Genomic DNA, 21,827 nt, shown 5'->3' on the forward strand with positions numbered 1-21,827 from the left:
GAAAAATAATATGGAAGGTGAATAATCAAGGAGCAAGGGATGCCTTCTATGGCGAGCTTATTAGATTGGTGGCTGAGCAAGGAGCTGTAAAGAAAAGTGCTAAAGAGCAGTACAGTGGTCTGCAGAACCATCTCTAGAGAGTTCTTGATTCAGTATGTGGATTGGCAATGGGCACTCCAAGACATAAAGAAACATGGTGGTGGGTTGAGGATGTAGAAGCAGTAGTTAAGGAGAAAACAAGACTACGAGATCTGTTCAGAAAGTATCCCCCTCAAATAAGCCTCTTCTGACTTGACACACGTAGCCCAGCATTCTTTCCACTGCCTGAAACATTTTTCAAAGTTTGTTTTCGGTATCTTCTGCAGGTTTTATGTTGCATTCGTCATGACCTCTTCTGTCGTATCAAATCAGGAACCCTTCAGTGGAGTTTTGAACTTGGGAAACAACCAAAGAGTCGCATGGAACTATGTATGATGAGTAGGGAGCCTACCCGACCTGCGGGATGCTGTGCTTGGCCAAAAATTCCTGTGTCGCTTGAGAAGAATGGGCATGGGCGCTGTCATGGTGCAGCCTCGAGCTTGCCGCCTTCCAAGAATAAACTGTCAAGTAGCTAGTCCATTATTTTCACGTTGTTGCGGACCTGTCGTGTCATTTTTGGCTGAGGCAACCATGCATGCTTCCACTGGCATGACTGTGTTTTGGTTTCTGGGTAGTACCTGTGCACCCAAGTCTCATCCCCGGTGATAACAGTCTTCAGAAAGTCTGGATCGCGATATGTACACTCCAACGTGTCTTCAAAAACGTTCAGCTGAGAAAAGAGATCATGACGATTGGAAAGAAGCACCTCCAGGAGACACCGAAAACCGACTTTGAGAAATGTTTCAAGCAGTGGAAAGCACACTGGGCTATGTGTGTCAAGTTAGAAGGGGCCTACTTTGAGGGGGACTAGTATCCTAGCTTAACAGGTTAGGTTTTTTTTTTTTTTTTTTTTCCAGAGCCTAATGTCGGATACTCTTTGAACAGACCTCGTATTTAGGGGATGAAAAACGAGTGGCAACAGAGAGGAATACTTGGCTGTCAAGCACAGTGCCTGAGAGGAAGGCATAATCTGAGTCTCAGAGACTTTTTTAACCTTAATTCACTGCAGTGCCAAAAGGAAGAATGTGATAATTAACAAGGCAAATCAGATAAAGGAAGAAAACAATGATATCATAGGTGATCACTGTGTGAAGAATGTTGAAGGAAATGTAGTGGTGGACACTGAGGATATTTAAGACTTTTGAGTGATCAGTAAAACCGGCTGGAGAATGAGTTTGACTACAACGGGGAAGGTTTGGAAACAGTTTATACAGCGTTTGGCCCGTGGCCTTTGATTCATGCTCCTACCGTGAGCTGGACAATAGGCAGGATGCAGTTGGGAAAGGTGAGGGGTGTGTCTGGACCGATTGCTGAAATGCTGAATGCTTCAGGAGATAAAAAGGTGGGTATGCTTACTGACTTGATAAATTCGATTACATATGAGTGTGTTGTCCCGGATGACTGGCTAAACAGTATTTGTATAAGGGGAAGGTTGATGCTCTGGAATGAAGAAATTGTCGAGATATAAAACTTTTGAAGCAGTTAATAAAGATATTGGAGGGAGTCCTTGAAGGTATGATAAGGGGGAGAGTGAATATTAATGAGATGAAGTTCTGGTTTATGTCAGGCAAAGGGACCACTGATGCCATATTCTTTGTCCGACAGCTTTAGGAAAAATATTTATGAAAGAAAAGGGAAGCTTACTTTGTTTTTGTTGATTTCGAGAAGGCTTTTGACAAAGTCTCTAGGAAGGAGATGAAGTGGTCAATGAGAGCTTGGGATCGAGGAGAGGCTTGTAAGAGTGCCTATGGCTATGTATGCGGGTGCTCGCACCCGTGTGAGAGTGAATGGAGATTTGAGTAATGGTTTTCCATGAATGTTGGTGTACATCAGGGGTCAGTCTTGAGCCCCTTATTGTTTGTCACGATGCTTGAAGCTCTCTAACGTGACTTCAGAAATGGACTTCCATGGATGATGTATACTGATGACTTAGTGTTGACTGTAGACAATGAAAGGGAGATGGAGGAAACGTTAAAGAAGTAGTGAGATGGAGCTGGGCACAAGGGTTTGAGTAAATATGGATAGAACAAAAGTGATGACATCTAGGGCTAGTGTTTGCACTGTCAAAGCAGAGGGATTGTGGTCATGTGCGCTTTGACAAAGGTGTGGGAAATAACTCCATTCTTATGCTGTGTTTGTGATAAGTGGGTATATACGTCATGTAGTGGTATCAAAGGTAGTCTACGAAATAACGCTGATTTCTTGTGTCCATGTAGAGGCTGAGAGGAGTGAAAGGACTGATCTTGCTGAAGAGTCTCTTAAGTGTGTGGCGTTTTGTTATATGGGAGACATATTATGTGCCAGAGACGGGGCTGGCACTTGCTCTGTGGCTAGAGTAGGCAAAATTAAGGAGGCTAGTCTCCCTCCATGCTAAGGGATCCTTGGATGCAGAATGTGTTTGGAGTGTAATGTTGTACGGTGGTGAGACCTGGGCAGTGAAGGATGAAGATATTCCTAGGCTCAACCATACAGAAGTGACAATATTTAGATGGCTGTGTAAAGTAATCTTGAATGTGAGGCCTGAGGGGGCTACGACTGTGACTGAGAAGCTGAGAGGAAGGATGAGACTTCAACGTAAAGCCGTTGTAATGAGGAGGGGTAGTCGAAAATGGTTTGGACATGTTAAGAAGATGGAAGATGACATTTGGGTGCAGAAGGTGATGGATGTGAATGTCAAGGGTAGGGTTGAAAGAGGCAGACTAAAAATAAAGACATGGGGCAAAGTCATAGACTGTGACCTCAGGGATAAGGGACTGAATAGGGACGTTGCCAGAGACTGAGCAGCAATGAGAGTCGCCATTAAGTGACCAAAGCCGACGCATATGATAATGTTGGATCCTTTATAAACAACTGATTAAAGATTAAAGTCACAGGATAATGTCCAATGTTCATATCACACACCAATTGGCGGATGAGTGTACTGCACTCCGTAAGCACCATTTCTCTTTCTTCTTAAATTTTTTGGCCTCAGGGTCATCTGAAGATGATGCAAGTCTTCTAAATAGGGTCAATGCCCCATAAGAGGGTAGAACACGAACTAAAAGTGAATCAAGACAATATTGTATGGGAGCCAGAGCACTGACATAAGTATTTAAAAACATTTACATATTAGTAAGATTTGCAATGAATAACAGTCATACACGCAGCCACTGGGGAGGCAGTTTGCCCCCCCTGGGAAAATTTGGGGGAAATGCTGAAAAGAATTTTTGGCATAGTTCTTGTATGACAACAGTTAAACAACATTATCTATTTCCAAAAATATTTATGTGGGAACAATAATTTCTTTTGAAACTAAAAGCTAAATATTATAAAACCCTCCAGAGAAAATGACAAGTTATAACTTAACAATTTCCCCTATCACCGTAGATTATGTGGTTAGTATTAGAGCTCTAATGACGTTTTGCACTTGAATCCTGATGAGGTGTAAAAATGGCCTTGCTGTCCCCTCACCCACATCCTCTCACACCCTGCAGCCATATCCTCTCACCCTGTAGCCAGTTGCAAACAACACTGCACAATAATTATTGTTACAAACAGCTGAAACTAGCAGAAGCTTTGAAGACTGCATGAAGCCATTTTGATCACCTCAGACTACATTTTAGAAGATAAGCAGATATAAATATGTGTGCCAGGGGCCTCGTTTGAGTGGGGGACAGGGGGACGTGTCCCCCCCACTATTTGAAGCTTGGGGGACAGAGTATCTTTTGTCTCCCCCACTTTTCTAGCTGAGTTTTTCAGGATGAATAGCTTTACATTGTTTTTCTTTTTTTTCCTTAATGGAAAAATCTTTTCTATACAGTACAGTACAGGTGATGTGAAAATCATTCCCCTGAGCGGGGAGGTCGAGTGGTCACTGAGTCAAGGATTAAGAGAGGAGTCAAGGATTAAGAGAGGTTAATCCCACCAGATGTATTTACTTATTTCAGTCTTGACGTATGCACCACCCCTGATGCTTGAGCCAATGGGAATCAAACTAAAAGAATAAGTAGTGGAAAACAGAACTTCTATTGGCTACCACCACAGCAGTAGTACAAAATAGAATACCAGGCTGGGGGTGCGTGCGGCAGCGAATTTTAATTTACACATATGTGCTAAGTGGAGAGGGAGAGAGAGAGAGAGAGAGAGAATAATCCCCGAGCTAGACCTGATCTGATCATATAGCCCAGCTAGGGTCACAGGAGAACTATACTCCTCCCAGCACAGCAGCCATTGGTCGGGGCGCGAACTCGCAACCTCACGATTATGAGCCCGTCACCCTACCAATGAGCTACGGAGCTCCCAGAGAGAGAGAGAGAGAGAGAGAACCTCAAAGGACAATAGAAAAATAGCGATACCATCACGAATGTGGGAAAGTATGTGGATGGATGGATGGATGAAATTTGAGAAGGTATCACCTTTTCATCGGTACCTCCTAAAAAAATAAAATACCTTCTAGTTACTTCCTATATGTTTTGATTTCCTCATCCTTTATTGTTTTGTTGTATTTCTTTGCTATTCTTCCTATAGGTTAGTGTGTTCCTTTAACTTCATTGCTCTTTTTTTCCAAAATTTATGTAATAGTTTTTTCTTCCATTCTACCCCTTTTAAATAAAATTTTTCCCACTATATCATTTTCTTCATAAGGCTGTTGCAGTTCTCTTGCTGTTACTCTGAATTCTAAACATTCTGGACATTACAGGATGAAATGTCTCAGATCTTCATATTCTGCTCCACATATATTATAAGATGTGCTCACACTTGTGTGTCTTTTCCTATCATTCAAGGGTAGGGTATTGGTTCTTGCTTTATATAAAAAAACAGATGCTGGTTGATTGTCTTATGTGAGGTCTTCTTTAACTGATTTTTTCGATTTCTCATATATTACTAAAGTTGTTTTACTTTTTACTTGTTTTTTCCATTCAGATGTGTCCCATATTTTCACTTTTTTCTTCAGGGCATCTTTTTTGTAATGTCTGCTAAGTCCATATATCTTAGGTAAATTTTTTCAGATAACTTCTTATCACTCATCCATTGAGTGTCTTCTTTAATCCTCATATCTCTTGCTATATCTTCCAGTAGTTGATTTTTTCCTTCTTCGACGCCTTTTAGATACACCAGTTTTCCCCTTTATGATTCTGGCCTTCATAGAAGAGGCTCCTATTTCTCCTCTTAAAGTGCAGCTGGGTGCATATTTTGCCGCCCCTAGTAGTTTCCTGTACACTCCATTTTCAATCTACTGTAGTTTCTTTATTTCTGTCTCTGTTATCATCATGACATTAGTTCCATACAAAATAGAGGGTACTGCTAGGCTTTTCCAGTAAGTCTTACCAATCAGTTCTTTGTTGTACCTTTTTGCAGTTACTGAATAGGTTATATTGGAATGCGATATAACCGAACTCACCGGCCTCACACTTCCAAGTGAGCGGGCTCCGCCTGCATACCGCAAGACCCTTCCGATGACGTCACCACTCGGAACGGAACAAGTGCGTGTGCACACACACACTAACAGCAATATGCACTAACACTCTCGTCCTCTCTTCTGAATTTGATGAATGATCCCAAGGACGAAACTGAATGGATTACTGGCGTCCTATACATACTATGTATCCAATACATAGACTTTTATTTAAGTACCACTAAGAGTCAGTCTGTAACCACATACAGATATGTGGTGTCCCGTGAAGTATTATAATTCTTCTAGTCCCGACTAACTGCTGCACGCAGCCGCTTGGTCGAGGCACCTTTCTTGGTGAGACAGTCAGCCAGTTGTTGTGATGTATCCACCCAAGACACTTCATCAATCTCCCCTCGCTCCAACATGTCTTGTAATATAGCAATATCAATGTGCAGTCTTCTGTCTTCTACACTCCTACAGGAGTAAAGGGCGTCCACCAGACTCTTGTTATCGACGAAACACTTGATCTTGAAATCTCCACATCCAAAAACCTCACGCAATATGCTGGCCAGATATACAGCAGTTTCAGCACATTCAAGCAGCGCCAAAGTTTCAGCAGATAAAGTAGATTTGACGACCTGCCTGATCTTTCTTGTCTGCCAGAATAAGGGACATCTCGCCTCACTAGCATCTCGTAGGAAGATCACAAAGCCTCCCTGAGACCCATTGCCTACAAGGTTGGCAAAAGAGGCATCTGAAAAGCACTCTATATAACATTCATCGAGTGGCCCCATTCTTGGAATGTATAGCTTCATGTTGTCAGTCTTCACCTTGCGATCACCTTGTTGAGCCTAAGCAAATCTGCTACGATAGCTCGGTTGCTAGTCATACTCAACTCACACACATCAAAGGCAATATCTGATCGAGTGTGTGTGGCAATCCAATTGAGTTGCCTAATTAACACTCGGTACTCAGTTTTCTCAGACTCAGACAGCTCTCCTGATTTTACTGCTGCACGATGCCTGCTCAGCGTGACTGGTTTCAAAGATGAAGCATACTGGAACTGGTCAAGCATTATGCTGCCATCGCTGTTGGAAACGACATTTAGACCAACGTATTTGAAAGCTTTTGATTCCGAGCTGCCGATGAGGAATATTTGGCTCAAACGGTTTATCACTTGCTGCTCGAACTCACGCGTACAAGCCCATAGGATATCATCGACATAAATGCATATAATGCCTTTGATCTTGCCACTGTTACTCCAAGAGAACAGTGTTGAATCCAGTGATGACACTTAAGCTCCGAGACTCAACAACTGATCTTTAACGCGCAGGTACCAACGCCTAGCAGCTTCACAAAGGCCGTAAACCGTTTCCCTTAGTCTCCACAGCTTACTATTCGCATATTCAGGCGGAGGACGTAAATGAACAACTCGCTCAATGTCGTTACCTTGCAGATAAGCAGCTTTCATGTCCATAGCGTGGCAATCCCATTGGCTGGTGGAGGCAAAAGAAAGTACCAAATGCACAGCCTCTTTTGAGCATGTAGGAGAGTCTTTCCGGCTTCTCGTTGTTCATTTTTTCCGTCACAACCCATCAAACCGTTATGGCATCTTGCCCAACATCATCTACTTTCTCATACATGTGATTATTCTGCCAGTTTGTAATTTCTTTTTCCTTTGCGCATAATACTTCCTCAGAGTTGAAAAGAACAAGCATCTCTGCTTCATCATCAACTACTTCCCATGTGCTAAAATCTTTTTGCAGATCCACCCACGCAATATTGCCATCAGAGTCCCTCTTCAAATTGTAGCGGTGTTTGTACACTGCAGTGGCTTTACCCGCCCGACTCACAATCCTTCCAGTCACCAACTCTCCAGTTTCTGAATGTATTCCCTTTATACACTGACCAACAGCGACCTTGGGAGGCTCCTTAACTGGAGGAAAAACTGTGGAAGGCTGATCATCTAGAATTGCACCATTTTCTGACTCATCATCCGGTGGATAGTCATTCAGTACTTTCGAAGAATCGTCATTAGGCTTCCCTTGGACTACACTGTTCTTCTCATAACTACTGACGCTGTCTCCAGTTGTAGTATTTCGTTCTGGAGCACGTGCTAGCCGACACGTGCATTCGCACATAGATACCAGCGTGTCTCACCAGAATTTGTTTTCCATCTCTACCTATTACGATTCCAGGACCATGCCATTCATGACTGTCATTTCTTTTGTAGAAGACCTCATCTCCAGTTTGTATGTCGTTTAAGTCACTCAAACGTATATTGTGCCGCAGAGCCCTAGGCAAACGTTCACCCGATTCGGTCTTCATAAACTCTTATCTTGCTAAATGAAGAGCATTCAAATTGTCTCTCACAATTTTTGATGGTGATGTAGGTTCCAAGGCTGGAGGATCATTTGCATACACATTAGGCAGGCCAAGGTTTTGACCAAAAACAAGTTGGTTAGGATAAAAACCTGCATAGTTGGTGAGAGGATTTCTTGCCAATACTGCCCAAACCAAGGCCACATCCAAGTCACACAGGCTATCAGCCATTATCTTCCTAACAATGTCACCTATGACTGCATTTTGATGCTCACATACTCCGTTGCTCCATGAACTCTCTGCAGACGTAATCATGATCTTGATAATAATGGCCTCTCCCAATGCTCGCATTTCAGCATTGTTGAATTCACATCCATTATCTGTAAGAATTTTTCCAGGTGGGCCAAACAGAACAATCCAACTTCAAAATACTCTTTTGATAATGGTGGTCGCACATTTGTCCGCAGTTACTATCGTGGTGCAGTACTTGGTTGCCAAATCAACAAGGACTAAGAAATAATGCCTTCTCCAAGCTTTCAAATCCATTGCTATGGCTTCGTTAAACTTAGATGCCATGGGCAAACTGACTACGGGTCAGGGCTTAGCTCTCTTGTACCTACAGCAGACTGTACATGCATCAGATACATCCTTGATAGCTTGATCCAGTTCTGAACTCTTAATTCCAGCATCTGTAATAAGTCTGATTAGTTTAGCCAACGTTGGGTGTCCAAATTGTCTGTGAAGCTTCAAAGCCATTTTGTCTACATCACCCCCAAGAGATGCTAGTGCGATCGTTTTACAAAACTCTCGGCAGAGTCACAAAGAAATGGATGCAAGTAATAGCCTGAAGATGAGGACTTCAAATTAACGATAGTTCCACAAATTTTGACCTAGTCACTCTCAAAATTAATCATCATTTTTGCTTTTTTCATGGAACGTTTGCTCAGCAGCAAGGGAATATTGCAGCTCACCACATCAGTCACAATGGTTGCAGGCATATTTCCAATGTAGCAGGGCAGAGTAACACGTTTGAGGGAAGAATCTGTGACACCATCAGCAAAAGTAAACATTGAGGATGACTTTTCTTCTTTTATAGCTTCACGTTCGTAATCACTGAGCTCACTTAGATAGCAACCGATCCATTCAGCCCCACATACAGTTGTACAACACCCTGTGTCTAGAACAGCACATCTCTTAGATTCGTCTACTAGCGTCTGTAATATACCTTTACTAGCGGTATCATCCTCATAGCCCATAAATAATGACAGATGCACTGTTTCACAGTTTTCTTCTCGAATGCCTTTATTTTCGTATGCATCCGGACAGTCACGTGCCCAATGAAATCGGGAATCACATACTAAACACCTCAACACCTTACCATCAGGCCCGAGCGGGTTCTGCCTCCCGCCGGTGGGTGAGCGTTGGTAAATTCTAGCAGACGCAGCTGAACGGCCATCACCACGACCTCGATCACATACTGCACCATCCCGAAACCTTGTTCTTCCTCGTCCAGTACCCCTAACGTAAAACGTTTCCTCACCCCCAACTTCGTCACTCCAAAAACCTGGTTCACTCTTCACCTCACTGGCAGACACCGATGCATCATTCTGCCCACAAATTTCCCCGGCGAAAATACGATTCAGGACAGATTTCATATTTTCGTAAGTTACCTCAGTTATCGCAGACATCACTAGTTGTTGTTCATTATATGAAAGTTTGCATGAAGCCAGAAGCATGAAAGCCATCACAGAATTCGATATTTGCATGTCCTGCTTCGTAAATTTAAAGTAAACATGCTTGAATTCTGCCACGAACTTACGAATGTTCATATCACAAGGTCTTCTGAAATTGTACAATTCATAAAAAGCTGCAAACTGCCGACGTCCTTTGTTCACGAGAAATAAACTGTGTAATTTGTTCAACAAGGTCTGAACACAATTATCTTCTTTCAGATCAGCAGCATCAATTTCTGAAGACACCACCCTCGCTCTTCCTGACAATGAAAGGTGAATGGCTAGAGCTTGCTTCTCTTTCGGTAAGTCCGTCAGTTCGCACCAAAAATCGATGTCCTTCCAACTCTCATAGGCAGAATCATTTTCAAGTTTTGGAGGGCACTTAGTTGAGCACGACCCCATAATGCTCGAACTACGCTCTGCTACCAGTATTGGAATGCAAACCAACCCAACTCACCGGCCTCTCACTTCCAAGTTAGCGACTGAGCGGGCTGCTGCGGGCTCCGGCTGCATACCGAATGACCCATCCGATGACGTCACCACTCGCAACGTAATAAGTGCGTGCGCACACACACACACTACCAGCAATATGCACTAACAGGTTACATTTGCCATTTTTTGTGCTTTCTCAGTCATAATTCTTCTCTGCATTTTAAAAAATATTTCTCTTGTTAGCGTTATTCCTAGATATTTAATATTATCTGTCACCTTTATTCCTTCTATGCTGTTTGGTTGATTTTTCAGATTGAATATGATGATACTACTTTTGTCTATTAATTTCTAGGCCAAGTTTTTTGCTTATTTCTGTAAGTATTTTTATGCTGTTAGCTGCCTCTGCTATTGATTTTGATAACTGTAGGCCACCATCTGCAAAAAATAAGTTATTGATATTACATGTAACATTCTTAAAACCTGTTCCTTTCTCTTCCAATTCTTTTATTATTTGGTATGTTATTAATTTGAAAAGTGTTGTTGATCCAGTGCAGCCCTGTCTGATTCCACTGCTTACCGGTATTTGTATTTCTGTCTATATTTTCCAAGCTGATATTTGTTTTATCATCTTTATATATGTCTGATACAGTATCTATTAAGTTAGGGTGTGCTTTGTATTCTATAAATGCTTCCATCAGTTTATCCCTTTTTATAGAGTCATAGGCCTTACTAAAATCTGTGGAGGTTACAATAAGTGGTTCTTTTCTTTGAAAACTTACCTCTACACAGTATTGTAGTATGAAAAGGTTATCTTCAATCTTCCCCCGTTTAGTGAAACCAGCCTGTGTGTCTCTCATTTCTTTGTTCTCTTCTAGATAACTTTCAACCTCATCTCCTTTTAATGTCATGAACATTTTATATGAGACATCAGTTAGAGCAATTGGTCGTAGGTCTGCAACTGTTGGTTTTGTTTTCTTGGGAATCATCTTTGTTTTGGATTTTTTCAATTCCATTGGTTTTTCTGTCTTTTCAATTTCTGTTGTAAGGCATTTAGTCAGTGTTTCAGCACACATCTCACTCTCTGACAATGCTTTATACGGCTCTCCTTTAATACCATCTGGTCCCGTGTTTTTTTTTTTATTATTAAGATTTTTTAGGCATTTCATTACTCTTTCCTTAGATATTTTTGGTTGTTCCATTGGTCTGCCTATATTACCTCTATTGTCTTGTCTGTTTATTTCTCCTAGAACTGGGACTTGTTGTTCATCATTTTTCTGGTTTATGTTTCTTTCTAGTTCCTCTCTATATATTTGTTTTCTTCTCTCTGTCCACACTTGTTCAATATTATTTTCATGTTTTCTGTATATTCTCAACCAGAAGGCTTCTAATTCTCTTTTGCTTCTTCTTCCTTCAGCTGCTGTCCTTCTCTATTGTACAAAGTGGTGCATTTTGACTTGTTTAGATCTTGCTGTTTTAACTTATGTATATTGTCCCATAGTTTCTTATTTTTGTTAGAACTTTCTCTTATCTCTTGGGTTATTTTTCTTTCATGTTTATACATTTCTTCCTTTATCATATTTTGTGCCTCTTTTTCCTTTGCTGTATAGAGCTTGGTTAACCTTTCTTTTGTTTTTCTTATATGTGCAGAGAGATAAAGACAGCAGGTAAATGATGCACTAAGAGTATAGTGTGACAGTGCTTTTTTCAATACTAAAACTGCGCAAGAAATTTGTGGTACCGAGAGAAAAAAAAAAATGTTTTGAGGTAGAATGGACGGAAGTTACCACGCATATATCGATAATAATACCATCTACAAGACTGACTATGATGACCAGTGATACTAGTGACAAGATGTCTTTGCTGTGAAAACTCCAGTGCCTCCTAAATTATTGCTGGTGTTTTCCTCCTGCTCTCTAATGAAAGAGGAGACCTCTGATAAGATATGTACTGAATGTTTTTACATACTCTCCTCTGAAAGGATTATTAGCTATTTACTTAAAGTTACTCCAAGAAAGCTGTGAATATGTGGGGAAAAGATAGTTTTTCTTTAAGTGGCTTCTGTTCAGTTTTTTGATTGAAAAAGAAATTATGCATCAATTTACATAAAATTTTACTGGATAATAGCTATATTTGGCAAAACTAATCCCTGAGCTTTATTGTAAATGATTAATCACTGATATTTTTTAAGTGATTATATGTTTACTCACTTAGGGGTAGTAGTGAAAGTTAGGTTAAATATATTAAGATTATACTGAATATTTTCTTTTTCTTTTTCTCATGTATCGTCCTGAAACTTTTTACACGCTTAAGTAGGTATCATAGCTATTATCCCGTAAAGTTTCATGTAGATTGGTGCATAACTTCATTTTCAACCAAAAAATCTGAACTGATACCTCTTAAGACATTGCAACAAATGCGACAGTAATGATGTAAATTTATTTTTTGACGACATAATACATCAAATCTAGGAAAATTTGAGGTGACAGATATTTGGGGGAAATATTACAAGTGTTTGCACCCCCTGGCAAAAATCCTGGATATACCACTGATAACAGTATACTCTAAAATAGTAATATAAAGTAATTCACATATGATCCCAAACTTATTACACACGGTAACAATTATTACTGTGGCACACTGTCATCTTAATTCAATATTACTTGGATAATAAAACAGCACAAAATATATTTTACTGTAGAGTTTTCGGAATTACAAAGGCATCTACCACAGTGTAGAACATACGTAATAACCTGACAGCCTCATAATCTCTTTCAGCTCGGCTGATGACCAAAAGTACTCAGATTTGAGGGGGAATTTGAGTAACAAAGAGAATTCGCCTCTATCTCATAACTCAAGCTCATCTAATTCCGCACAACCATGGCATACCATTCTAGTTGTGAGAGCGGCCCAAATCCATCGAGTGATAACAACCCAATTATATCAGAATCTAATATAATAGGTTAAGGAACAACTGGTCATCAGTGAAAAGTTAGAACCCATGTATTAGTTATCATCAGGGTTTAGTGTTAAGTTTAACCATTTGTTGTTACACTGACTGGTATAATTCGTTTATTATGACTGAACCCAGATTTTATCCTTTTCCAGCCTGTTTCAAATAGCTCAGAAGAAAAAAAGAAAAAGAAAATACAGGTACTGTAGTACATGTTTACATCCTTCCTATAGTACTTTGTGACTAGCATCAAAAGCTAGTGTAATTCTTTAGTGACATCGTAGCACTCAACAGGTAAAAAAAGAAGAAAATTATTTTAGGCCAAGTTTACGCGAAGACCAATCATAATCTTAGTAGTTTAACAAAGTGTCGCTCTATTATCACAGAACACTGGAGTGTGCTGTTTATTTTATTTCGTTTATAAAGGCTCCAACATGTTTGCATGCATCCATCTAACGGCGACTCTCCATGCTTCTCAGTCTCTGGCAGCCTCTCTATTTATTTTCTTTTTTTTTTAAATGCAAGGAAGAAAGAATCAAAGGCCAAGAGCCCGGAAACCGTTCCCTCCATGAAAAAAACAAAAACAATACAACAAAGAGCCAAATTCAAGATCCATTCATTTCGAGATGCCTGGACACGCTGCGTTTGAAAGACTCGAGATCATAGGAAGTAGGGAATACAGACAAGAGAGACAGTTCCGGAATTAACCTGTTGCATAAATGAAGGACTGTGAGTAACGGCTAACTCTTGCATTAGAGAGTTGGATAGAAAAGGGATGAGATTTGTTGCTATACGGGTGCTACGCGCCCGTCCCAGTGGTGGAGGGGTGCAATGAGATAGTTCAGAGGAGCAATGACCACTGAAGCACCGATTGAAAGAGATAAAGATGCAACAGTGTGGCGAAAAGACGAAGGTTAAAGGAAGCCAGTAAGAGGACGAGAATTAATGAGACGAAAAGCCTTGGACTCAACCTTGTTGGGATGAGGGACATGTCGGAAGCCTCCCCAAACATGAGAGTTGTGTTCTACACAGAGGTGAATAAAACCGGTGTATAAAGTCAACAACTGGGCAGGGGTAAAGAAGGTATGGGTATACTTAGCACACCCAGTCTCTTGGAAGCAGACTAGAGATGTAACATGATCTTTCCAAGAAAAATTCTGAAAGAATGAAACCCTAAGTATGTTTAAAGATGATGGAGGATTGAGCTGGATATTATTAAACGTTGGTGGGTACTCCTGTGGAAGATTTTGGCGGGGTTTATGGGTATAAGAAATTAGTTTTTGACGCATTAAAAACATGATTACTTTTACCCCAGTCAGCGATACGAGCCAGGTCAGACATTAGGTGTGCCATAGCCTTATCCCTTGTTTGTTGACGTAACTGCTGAGATGGATACTGCAGAAAGCGAATGGAGAGGTGAAAGGTGGATTCATCAGCGTACGAGTGGATAGGTTTGGATGTACAGTTTAGAAGGTCTCTGATGAATAGAAGGAAGAGAGTCGGTGATAGGAAAAAGCCCTGAGGAACATTGCTATTGATAGTTCTAGGAGAAGAACGGCGACTGTCTACAAAGCAGCTATAGAACGACCAGAAAGGGAGCTAGAGATGAAGGCACAGATACAAGGATAGAAACCGTAAGAGTTCAGTTTGGAAAATAAAGATATATGCCAGACTCGGTCGAAAGCTTTTGACATATCAAATACAATGGTAAAGCTTTCGCCAAAGACCCGAAAGAAGGATTACCAGGAGTCTGAGAGATAGGTGAGAAGTTCGCCAATGACGCGTCACTGATGGAATCCGTACTGTCAAACATAAAGAAGGTTGTGATAAAAAGGATGCTTAAATTTTTTTGTTTGTTAAGAATAGACTCGAAAACTTGTCAGATACAGGATGTTAAAGCAATTGGGCGATAGTTAGAGGGTTGGGAATAGTTAACAAGCGGAATGAGAGCAAACTTCCAGCAAGAAGGAAAGGTACAGGTTCATAGACAAAGGCGAAACAGTTTTCCTAGGCAGGGTGTAAGCACAGAAACGCAGTTCTTGAGAACAACAGGAGGGACCCCATCAGGCACATGTGCCTTGTTAGTACTGAGGCCAGTAATGGCAGAAAATACGTCAGGTGAAGAAATATTAATGTCAACCATGAGGAAGTCAGAGGGGAGGAAGTGATGGAGGAACAACATTGGAATCATCTAAGGTGGAATTGGAGGAGAAAGTCTGATTGAAGAGTTCTGCTTTATCAGTAGAAGAAATAGCTACAGAGCCATCAGGATGGAAAAGAGGAGGGAAGGGTGATGAAGTAAAGCTGTCAGAAAGGTTTGTGGCAAGGTGCCAGAAGAAGCAGGAAGAATTCGAGTTGGAGAGTTGAGAGCATTTAGTATGGATGAAATTATTTTTAGGAGAGCGAAGAACAGACTTAGCACGATTCAGGGCAGAAACATAAAAAAAAAGATGAGATTCAGGGATGGGTTGACTCTGGTAGCTTTTGTAGGCCTTCTCCTTGTTGTGGACAACATTAAAAAAAGCGTGATTGAACCAAGGTTTCTTTGCATTAGCCTGAGGATATGAGAAAGGAATGTATGCTTCCATTCTCGAGAAAATAATTTCGGTAATGCGCATGGCATACTCAGATGGATCTAGGCCATGGAAGCAATAATCATTCCAGGGGAAAATTTAAAAAAAAAAGTATTGCCTGTGGGCCTCCCAATCAGCACCTCCAAAGTGCCACAACCGACGTTTCCCTGGAGGGTCCACAGGCCGTACTGTAGCGATTGGACTGGTTTATCCGATAGAGCTGTGGTTGGAGGAGTCCAACAGAGAGGAAAGATTAACAGTGTAAGCAGAAGGATTGGTTGTAAGGAAGAGGTCAAGTCTGTTGGAACTCTCCAAGGTGGTCAGGGATACAGGTAGGGTGCTGTACACGCTGCTCTAGGTCATTAAGGATAGAATAGATGTTGGCTTGTTCACCAGGTGGATCAGTGAAAGGATAGGAGAGCCAAAGGTGGTTGTGAACATTGAAATCTGCTATAATGGAGATTTCAGAGTAAGGGGAAATGTGCATGTAGTTTGGTGCTGACAGTGCAATATCCCTGAGGTCACACTCTATGACCTCGTCCCAAGCCTTTTCCCGTTTGCCTCTTGCAACCCTGTCTCCAATGTTCACACTTTCACTCTCTGCACCCAACTGTCATCCCCAGCTTCTCCACATGCTCAAACCATTTCGATCTACTCATCACAACACCAATACACTCCACTCCCATCCTTCCTCTCAACTCTTCATCATAAACCAAGCACCCCCCCCCCCCAGGCCCGTACTGTATCAAAACATAAAAAAAAAAAAGTACATACCGTAAATAGTAAATTAATACAACATACATCAGTAGAAAGAGGTACGCAATATACACTGATTTATTGATCATAAATACTGCACATCAGTACAATCGACTGCAAAAAGACCCTTTGCCTCTCCTACCTTTCTCACTGCTGGGGTCATGGATGCCTGAATTAGATGTAGTGGACAAAGGTGCAAGCTATCACCACAGATGGACGATATGCGCGTCAGTTCACCACTACACATCTGTATAGAAGTACCAATGAATCCAACAGTGTAAGAGAGGCAGAAGAGGTAAACAGACTTTTGTAGCTGACTGCACATATATTTTTACCGGGAGCTGCCTTTCACCTGATAAGTCTGAAAGCAAGTCTAGTTCAAGTAAAAAATTCTGAATTAGTATCAGAGACCTGTCATGTGTAAAGCATAATTTTTAATTACGAGTTCCAGTTATGATAAAGCTTTTAGCCTACTATTAAATCATTGCATTGTTTATTTTGAAATGAATGTTTTTTTTTTTTTTTTACTACACTGTATATCATTTCAAAGTTGATTAGGAAATAAACAAATTTGTTTGTAGGCCCGACCCCCCTGCCGCTAACTGGGAGGGTGACCCCCTAATGTAATGAGGCATGTTATAGGATGCAGAATTGAAAGCTGCACCTTTTGGTTTTGGTTTCATGTCGATATGACGAATTTCAAAGGAGTTATGGCGAAAAAAGTATATATATATATATATATATATATATATTTTACATTTTTTGGAGGGTCTAGGCTACAGCCTGGACATTGGCCCAGTTTCGCCTAAAATTTAATCAGGTGATCAGAGGGTCATAGTCCACCATCTCTGTAATTTTAGTCAAAATCGCACCGACAAATTTCGCGTAAAGTTGTTAACGGACAGACAGACAAACAAACAAACCGAATGAAAACAATACCCGTCCCAGAACCCCTCCGGGGCGGGGACGGGTAACATACAAACAGACAAACCGAGTTAAAACAATAGCCGTCCTAAAGCCCCTCAAGGACGGGGAGGGTAATAATAAACATTCCTCTCAAATATAGGATTCCTACTGAGCCAACCGTCGTTTATTATAATACTGGCCCGTAAGGAGCGTAGGAGCCCAAAGCTAGGCTAATCAGTCCAGAAGGGCAGGCTACAGTGACCAGATGCTTGCCCTGTAGCATTAAACCCCAACCATCACTTGGAAGTAAACCCTTGTTGGCCACATTTTGTTGGAGTGTCTACGTCACTATAGGCCAACCACCAGGTGTCTCAAAAAAAAGTACATGAGGCAATGGAGCTAATTCACTAAATAAGCACTCAGTAAGAAGGTCCACTAGTAATCTCCCTGCATGCATCAGAGAACCATCCCATAAAAAGGAAAACACGCAAGTGCAAAAGTGAGGAAGTTTCAGTCAAAATCATATAAAACCTGGTTAGTACTTCTTCATGACACACACACCACAAAGCCAGCCAGGAGACAGGATGTGTTGCTGGGCAATCCCCAGGTCCTGTCTTCCCCCCTTTCTGTTTTTTAAACCAGCCCATACCCCACTGACCGGGGTAATGTATGACCCGGTCTGCACTATAGGTGCAAGGAATCTTTAAACGAACGAACGATTCTTCATGAAGTGAAGGTCAACTTACGTTAATGTACAATGAATATGTCAGTATGAATCTCAACTTACTGTGGTCGGTGGAGGCGCCCATCGCCCACTCACTCGTGCTGTAATACTCTGTTTCAGAGTAAATCTACACTGATGACAAGCCAAATGATTTCCTGTAAACCAGGAAATCACTTAATACGCTGGGTGGTAACCCTTTAACCAACCAACACGTGTTTCCTACATGTCAGCAAGTGCGTTGGCGGAGGGTTAGTGCCCCTCCCCGAAAAACTATTAAAAAAATAAACTTAAAGCCTCGAAGTTTACATTCCACTTCCCTTATTCCCCCCCCCCCCCATTTCTAACACCGCATCAAAGTACTGAGTAGTACCAGTTCTCACCTCCCCAGGTACTTCAGATTTTTTACTTACTTTCTGTCTCAAGCTGAATACAGTATAAGAATTTCTGCTCTTGAAAGTGTTGTAAAATATCAGTCTTAGCTGTGTGGCTTAATTAATCCCTTCATTGCAGTGTTGTACTTTACATTTTATTCTTGATACTTCCAGACTTTTTTTTTTTTTTCTAGGTACCATTTGTAGCGATGTCAGAAACAGTGGCAATTAAACCCATCACAACCTGGCTTCTCGTCCCAAGTTGGATAAAATCACCTAATGAAAATCAAGAAAAAAATATTTAGCATCCGATTGAATACATTCTAGGTAGGAACTCATGATATAGTGTCGTACTAAAACTTGAGCCTATTATAACCTTGGGGTTAACTGAATGCAAGATAGTGCACCTGAATATAGCAACACTGTGTTAATCCTAGAAAATTAAAAACTTTTTTTTTAAGTACGCAAGGTAAAAAAGTATCGGTGCACATTTGGCCCAAAACTATTTGACACCACGGACGATGGATTCCGGAAATGTGTAATGAATTTTTTCCCCTTGCCGTCAAACAAGCTTACATAAGTAAGCCATAGATAGGTTTCTTATGACAGTTTATGGCTGATATTGTTACTGGATGCATTTTCTGATGATAATAATTTTCCAAGTACCAAACAAGCTACATTGATCATTTCGGATATCATCGTACCTCTCCTGCACAATACTTTTTTTTACCTTGTGTACCTGAAAAGTAGTTGCCAATACACTAGCTCATACACTGTTAGCTATGGAGGTAATGAACTCTGATGTAATGTTGGTGTATTGTATAAATATATTTGTGCACCAAGTTCCAGGCAATTTAATGAGTTGATAATTAACTCCCTGAACAAGTTGATGTCCTGTAGTTTATTCATGTTCCCAACGGACAATATAATTCAGACTGCAAGATACTGTTGAGAAGCGGGTTTTGCCAGTTGGGTAGTGCTAGAGAATTCCCAATGTTTCTAGAATTTCCATTACTTGTCAGAGTTGCCAGTTAGCCTGCTGTTTGAGAGCGTTGTTATTTTGTAAGTTATGCATCAATTTTTTTGCTTTTTTTTCTCAATAATGTTTTATTCATGTGACTGTTAAATTATGTAATTTTATCTCAGTTTGTATGCTAACTAATTTAGAGTGTTATGCAGTGTAAGAAAAGTCTGGCATGTTTTGAGTTGGTAACTGTTGTAACCGTTGCACTCTCAGGAATACACAAGAACTGTAGAGAAGTGTAGAACACTCAGGAATACACAAGAACTGTGGACAAGTGTTGAACACTCTAGAATATAAGAAGCTTTTATAAGGATGTGGAAGGGACTAAAGCAGTTTCAGTCAGTTTTCAATTCAGACTGAGTGTAGTGCAGTGTCAGTGCAGTTAGCGAAATTTGTATATCTTCGGTACTTGTGAATATAGTGAAGTGTTGTTGGCAAGAATTAAGTGTAATTGCAGTTGGAGAAGATTATCTTCGGTACTTGTGAAAACAGTAAAATGAAGTTGGCAAACATTAAGTGTATCTGGAAAATAAAGACAGTGAACTTTCAAGGCCCAGTGATTATTCACAATGACTCAGCTCATCTTGTTGCACACCGAAAGGTTACCTTAAGGAAGAACAACTCACTGGGCAACGTCCTTCCTGTACAGATCTACTGCTGTTGGAGCCTGAGACACTGTGGGACGGGTACATAACAATACTTTTCAAAATAAGAGGAATTGGATATAGCCATAGTTAACCCCATCAGTACTGTATAACCTTCTTAAATTTAATAAAACTGTCTGGCAGTTGCTAAAATAAAATGAAAGAGACATTTGTGAGGAGTCGTTAAAATCCGGGTAAATGGTAAGTTATGACACATTTACTAATTATTTCGCTGCACTGTGTAGCATTACTCACATTCCCTATCCTATTGAAAAGTACTAAGAAAAATAATAATTCTAATTTTTTTGTATTCTTGTCAGTACTGTATTGCACAGTGATTCCTTGGTTATCGTGTGCTTAGTTCTGGCTGCAAGTTGAAAACTTGCACTCCTGCCATTATCACACATTTTTTCAGCTAATAATATCGTTATTGCTCACCTGAGTTGGTTTCCACCGACAATGATTGTGCATTATATATGATTTCTTTCGGCTTCCAGAAATTAGATGAGACCCTACTCATGAAGTAAATCCCACGTGGTGGAAACTAATGTCTCTCCAAACTCTAGCCTTAGAAGAACCTTTTCATGAGTTGCTGTTAACCTAATATGCCTATGTGTGTTTCTTATACGTAGCAGTGTGCATGTATTTAGTGTGCATAAATTGTTGTAAAAGGGAAAATTTGGGGTTTATGAAAAGGGGTCCTGGTACCAATTAGGATAAATCCCTGAGGGCCTGAGCTTTTGTTATTGCAATTTCATTTTCACACACTAGGCTCAGAACCAACTATGCATGATAACCAGGGAATTATTGTACTGCATTTTGCATCTGTATAGTTCACTGGGCAGTCATTTTTTTTTTTTTTTTGGTTCCACCTTCTCTTCCTACCTTTCTGTCTCTTCATCTATATATCTATCTAACTTTCTATTTGTAGCCAGATGCCTTATTTCCTGAAAGGGCGACCACAAACAAATTGCCTCCATAACCCATTTCTTTGCCATTTGGCTGTCATCCTTCAAACTTATATCACTCTCAGTCTACTTACCATACCTTCCTGACTATTAGAAGGTTGTTTTTAGATTACAGTAACTTGACCAGACGTCAGCTAACTTACATGGTAAACTTCTCACTCACATATATTCTTTGTGACTGACATATGGTTTGCCCATGGGAACTGAGAGTATCATTTATTCCACGGTTCTAAAATGGAAATTGACAGTACCCCAACAAGGCTCACATTTCAGTGAACCACATCTCAGCTCTAGGATAGAAGAAATATACAGTTGGTCCTCATTACAAGTCATGGATGTGCTCTGAAATATTGTAGATTTACTCATACAGCTAAGCAACAGTATATGTTTATCACGCAAATTTTCTATGAGTTATTGTGCACTTAGCATAAAAAACATATCTACAGTAAGTCAATATGACATTAGCCCAGACCTCTTCTTTTACTCTACTCGCACGGTCTTCTGTTCGCACATTTACACACACGTTGGCCCACTTTTGTATTCCTACTTTCAATCTTACACACAGAATCCATGAACCAACTGATCCATACTCTCTTATATATTCCTTTCATCTCTTGCACACAACAATAAATACACCCTCTTTTGCCCACACATTCTCATCTACTCATTCACATACTTGTATACCCTATCCATACTCCCATTCTATCACACTCTCTCCTCACCATTCAGTCTCAGTCAATCCACATGTCCACTTTTGCACCCTCAAGTAATCATCTGCACCCCATACATTCCATGTTGAAATCCGTACTATGTCCTTTGTGTGTGTGTGTGTGTGTGTGTGTGTGTGTACACACACACACACAAATATATATATATATATATATATATATATATATATATATATATATATAT

This window comes from Coenobita brevimanus, chromosome 112 (assembly GCF_032717465.1).
Source record: "Coenobita brevimanus isolate Jiangsu-jjx chromosome 112, ASM3271746v2, whole genome shotgun sequence".
Taxonomy (NCBI): domain Eukaryota; kingdom Metazoa; phylum Arthropoda; class Malacostraca; order Decapoda; family Coenobitidae; genus Coenobita; species Coenobita brevimanus.